The sequence below is a fragment of the Cryptomeria japonica genome, chromosome 10, assembly GCF_030272615.1.
Source record: "Cryptomeria japonica chromosome 10, Sugi_1.0, whole genome shotgun sequence".
Classification (NCBI taxonomy): domain Eukaryota; kingdom Viridiplantae; phylum Streptophyta; class Pinopsida; order Cupressales; family Cupressaceae; genus Cryptomeria; species Cryptomeria japonica.
In genome coordinates this window covers 562,735,582-562,741,632 of record NC_081414.1, presented here as the reverse complement: position 1 = coordinate 562,741,632, position 6,051 = coordinate 562,735,582, and positions in this window count along the sequence as shown.

The window sequence follows — 6,051 nt, the reverse complement described above, 5'->3', positions numbered from 1 at the left end:
CTATTGCATACATTACCTTAGATGGTAGGTTTATTAGAGCCTACGGGCATCACTTTGTTTTGCTCAACCATTTCCGCCATGGGGAAAAGGTGAGCCTACCCTATTACCTAGCATGCTCAATGGATCATACTGTAAAGGAGGTTCAGAAGGACTCTAAAGGTGACCGTGCCCTACACCAGGGGCTTATGGTCTTGGTTTATAAAATGCTTAAGGGGAAGTGCATTAAAAAGCCTATTAAAGGCAAAAATGCAAGAGATGAGACAACGAAGAGTGAAGCTAGCAGATTTAACTTTGAATCGGAGACCGAGGGAGAATCGAAAGAAATTAGAAAAAAAGGGAGGAATAGGGCCAAGAAGAGAAGGATTATTGTGGAATCAGAAATGTCAGATTCTGAAACCGAATCCTTTGAGAAAAAATTTGTTAAAAAAAAGAAAGGGAAAGCTACTAGAAAGAAGACTCAGAGGAAGGATACTAAAAAGGGTAACAATTCATACATCAACCACATTTTGGTTGATTTTGAGGAGGCTGAAGAAAACAAGAAGGTTAAGGGTCAGGATAAAGAAGGGGAGGGTAACCCGGTGATGGGCAATATTGAGGTCATGAATACCACAAGTCTGCAAAAGGAGGATAAAGGGGATAAAAGTGGCAGTGGTGACAATGATACCATTAAAGCCTTCTGTGAGACCATCACTACCATGGTGAAGGATATCAACAGCTTGAAAACAAATATGCAGGCTATCGCAAGAGTTACGGTTGGTGATAAGCCCCTGGCTGAACATGTTAAAGAATTGGTTGCCGTTCTACATAATGCAGAAGCTATTGAATGTATGGTTGGAAAAATCATAGCTACAGAAAAAAAAGGTCAATGAGATGGGAGATAGAAGGAAATGGAAAATAAAATGTGACTTTGGCATCAGAATTGACAGGTTGGAACTCAACGTCAAGAAGATTGCAAACCAAAATTTCCAAATCCTCAAATCGTCGGTGGACAACATGAACATCCTTATCAACAGGTTTGAGAAAAATGCTAAGAAGGATGGTGATAAAGAGTGTTGGCATTATAACAGACAAGTGGAGATTGTTGGCATTTCAATAAGGATATTGAGAAGGTTGTTGATGATTATGGATATAACTGATTAAGGATGATTACTGTCTTAATATTATTATTTTGTCATTGATGTCAAGAAATTGATTTTCTAATTCAGTATGATGTTGCCATATCTTGAAATTTATGATTTGATGAGTATAAAGATGTTGGTAAAAGACACAGAAAGAATATGATGAATAAGGGGAGAAATAAGTTATTCAATGGGCAACTATTACCAAGTTAGACAATGATGAGATCATGATGTTTAGATTGTTTTGATATCATAAATATGTTATTGATTGTAAGGTTAATACTATACTATGTTACCAAGCAAAGAGCCTAGTCGGTAAACCCTAAGGAACCTAGTCGATAAACCCTAAGATTATCGCTATCGGTTAATGAAGGCGAAATGTCTATCGAGTGAAGTTTAGTATTTACCGAGTTGCAACCCAGTAATAATAGAATGCATTAAATGATTACATGCATTATTTAATGAAGTTGATGAGTTGGTTATGATTAAATGATTGGTATGTCGTGAATGAAGTTTGTTAAAGAATCTATGACAAAGGAAAATCGGCAGGAAGATGTACAGCTCAGATTGAACCACAATACCCTAGCACAAGTTCCAAGAAATGTATGCATGTTCCAAGGCGGGGTAACACGTTTTCAGATCGACGAATACATTGAACCTGGACAAAGTTTGAAGATCTGATGGCTATGATTGATCATGGGAAATGTGATCAAGGAGATTAAGCGGTTAGCTATTGTTTATAAATAAGGAATTGTTGTTAAACAATGCATGCGGGCAAGTGTATGCACATGGATGCTACATAGTGATTACCGAGCACTGAAGCTTGAAGACCTATCTTGAATAACAGAGTATAGAGCCCAGTAGATGGACAAGATTAGTTCTATGTCTATATTGTATTGAGCAAATAAGAATCTGCTTTAGCATTTTAGATGTGAAGTTGCAGATAGATTTTTATTACTGTTATTTTGTAAAGTGACAGAAAATCTCTTAACCGAGTGGACTTAACAGTCTTATTTGTAAAACCCTCTAGCAAGGTGACATTTTGATTGAGTGTTTGAAATCCTTTAACAAGGTCACTTCTAACAAGGTGAAGATCCTAACAGATCTGAGGGAAATCCCTTAACCGACAGGATTTGCTTTTAACTGAGCATACTCTAGAAGAGTATATTTCTTAGTGTGTTTGAAATCCCATAGTGGTTTTTCCCTATTTGGGTTTCCATGTTAAATGTGGTGCTATGAGTATTATGATGTTTATATGCTTTTGAGTTTGCATGTTTAGCAGTTTTGGTTATATTACTGAAGCATATGTTACCGAGGTTGAATCTGATGTTTTTATGGAAGATTAAGTTTGTATGATTCACGCCCCCCTCTCATCTTATTAGCTTGGCATCTGTACTTACATTAAGTATTAGAAATATCAATTGGTATCGAAGCTTTTGACTCCGGAAGAAAAATTTTAAAGGTACTTGAGGCAAAGATCCAAAGATGTATAAGAGGGATGCACCGAAGCTGAACAAGTCAAGTTTCTCTACATGGCAGAAAAGGATGAAGCTGCACCTATTAGGAGTTGGCGAATATGCTGTATATTATCTAGAGAATGATTTCATCACACCGAGCACCTATCCATTGACAATGGAAGAAATAAAGGCAAAGCAAGAACATATCCAAGCAATGATTGAAATAACATCTGCATTGACCGATTCAGAGTTTAATGATCTAGAAGGCTGTAATGATGCAAAGGCTATGTGGGACAAGCTCATATCAGTGTATGGAGGAGATGAACATGTTCAAAGAGAAAAAGTGGACAGTCTAAGAGGGCAACTTGAATCTATGAGGATGAATGAAGGTGAGAACATAACCCAATACAGGACAAGACTAAAGGAGATTGTCAATCAAATCAAATGAGTAGGTGGAACCATTGAAGAAAAGGACATAACAAGTAAGTTGTTAAGAACCCTTCTACCAGCTTATGCAATCTGAGTCTCTACAATCAATGAATTGAGGTCTGTACCAAATATGCCAGTCTCTTTAGATGCTACTATTGGTAAGCTACATGCATTTGAGTTAAGTAACTTTGATAACAGTGGGTCATCGGTAAATAAATTTGAATCTGCATTAGTTCTTTTCATCTTGATGAATCTAATGATTACAATGAAAGAAAGTATAAGTACTCTGAAGGAGATCATAGTGGAGCAAGTGAAAGATTTCACAAGAACATGGAGGAAGTACATAAACTGTATGAGGAAATCAGAAAGCAAGAAGAGTTTGAAGCACTATTAGCCAGAAGGTTACCGAGAGGAAAATGTAAGTATAAAAGAAAACTGCCTTTGAAATGTTTCAATTGTGATAAGATAGGACATATGGCTTCTAACTGTCCTAACAAATATTCTACTGAAAAGAGAGATTATCAAGATGACAGACAGAAAGATAATCATTACAGAGGACACCGAGACTTCAGAAGAAGAGATAGAAAGACATGGTTAATAGCTGATGAGGAATCCAATGATGATAAATCAGATGATATTGATACAGAGGAAGTAGTTTATGTGGCTATCAAATATAGATCAGATGAAGTAAGGTATGAAGAAAAAACCCTAATATCTCACATAAATACTAATGATTCTTGGATCATAGATAGTGGATGCTCACATCACATGATAGGTGATAAACACAAGTTTGTTATGTTAGAAGACTATGATGGAGGCTATGTAAGATTTGGTAATGATGCACCATGTCCGGTAAAAGGTAAAGGATCCATACACTTCTTGACAATGCAAGATGCAATGATGTTTATTGGGTTGAAGGTTTGAAATACAATTTGTTGAGTGTAGCACAACTAAACAACACAGGTTACTGAATAGAATTTCAGAAAGGAATTGTCAAAGTTTATGACAAGCATGGAAAGTTAGCTGCTACTGGGACACAAACAAAAGGTAATACATTTCACCTTGACTCAACTCAGAATAAGTGTCTATATGAAAAGATAGATGATACTTAGTTATGGCATAAAAGGTTTTGTCATGTAAATTTTGATAATTTGATCAAAATAAGCAAGAAGCACCGAGTAAGAGGTCTACCGAGTCTTGAAAAACCTAAGAATGCTATGTGCCGAGGATGCCAGATGGGTAAAATGACAAGATCAAGCTTTACAAGTAAGTCTTACACTTCTAAGGGAATTTTAGATCTTGTGCACACCGATCTTTGTGGTCCTATGAAAGTTCAAAGTTATTATGATGATAAATATTTCATATTCTTTGTGGATGATTACTCAAGGATGATGTCAGTTATGTTTTTAAAAGAAAAATCAGAAGCTTTTCAAATGTTTAAATGGTACAAGGCAAGAGTTGAAAATGAAACAGGAAGACAACTGAAATTTCTTAGATCAGATAGAGGAGGAGAGTTCACATCTGATGAGTTCAACTTATTCTACAATGATCATGGTATTACAGGACAAGTCTTTGCACCAAGAACTCTACAACAAAATGGAATTGCTGAGAGAAGAAATAGATCTATTGTGGATTGTGCCAGAACCTTGATGATTGAAAAGAAAGTACCACAAACATTCTGGAGAGAAGCAATAATCATAGCAGTTTACACCTTGAACCGAGTACAACTAAAAAAAAGGAACTTTGAAGACACCATATGAAATCTAGTATGACAAGAAACCTAATGTAAGTTATTTTAAAATCTTTGGAAGTAGATGCTATGTACACAAAGATGATAGAAATGACAAGTTTGATCAGAAAAGTGAAGAAGGAACATTTCTTGGTTATTCTTCTAGAAGTAAAGCATTTAAATGTCTGATCAAATCATCTAACAAAATAGTAGAAAGTGCAAATGTGAAAATTGATGAATTTGCAGAAAGTAATGATGAAGGAAACTCCAAAGAACTAGAAGATTATGATGAATTTGTCTATGTTCAACGGACAAGTCTTACCAAGAGAATTGTTGAAGAAAATGAAGAGAATATCCAGTTACCGAGTGATGAAGAAGATCATACAGAGCCTACCGAGCCTGTATTAGCCAAGTATGTCAGAAGACATCATGCACCAAGTCAGATTATGGGAGATAAGGATGATCCAGTGATGACAAGGAACAAACTGAGATAGAACACATTTCTGATATCTGAATTTGAACCGAGAATAGTGAAAGAGGCATTTAACAGTGAAGATTGGATAAATGTTATGACAGAAGAGATTGATCAAATCAAGAAGAATGACACATGGACACTAATCCCAAGACTGAAGGACAAAAATGTAATCGAAACAAAGTGGATTTTTAGAAACAAGTTGAATGAAAAAGGAGAGGTCATTCAAAATAAAGCTAGACTAGTTTGCAAAGGTTATGCTCAAGAAGAAGGAATTGATTATAGTGAAACTTTTGCACCTATGGCTAGACTAGAAGGAGTAAGAACATTGTTGGCATATGCTGCTTACAAAAATTTCAAGGTATATCAAATGGATGTCAAATCTGCATTTCTGAATGGTATATTAGAAGAAGAAGTTTTTATTGAACAACCTAAAGGATTTGTTGAAAACAAGAATGAAGATTAGGTATGTAAATTGAACAAAGCTTTATATGGTTTGAAACAAGCACCTAGAGCATGGTATGAAAGATTGCACTCTTATTTAATCAAGATTGGTTTTATAAGAACAAGTGAAAACAACAATATGTACATGAAGACTGATGAAAATGGAATACTGATCTCAACCATATTTTTTGATGATATTATCTTTTGTGGAAATGACTCTTTATGTAAAAACTTTGGAAATGAAATGAGAAAAGAATTTGAGATGTCATTAATCGGTAAGATAAAGTATTTTATAGGTTTACAGATACTACAAATGAAAGATGAGATTTTCATTATTCAATCCAAGTACATAAAGGAAATCTTGAAGAAATGTGGAATGGAGGATTCAAAACCAGTAAGTAC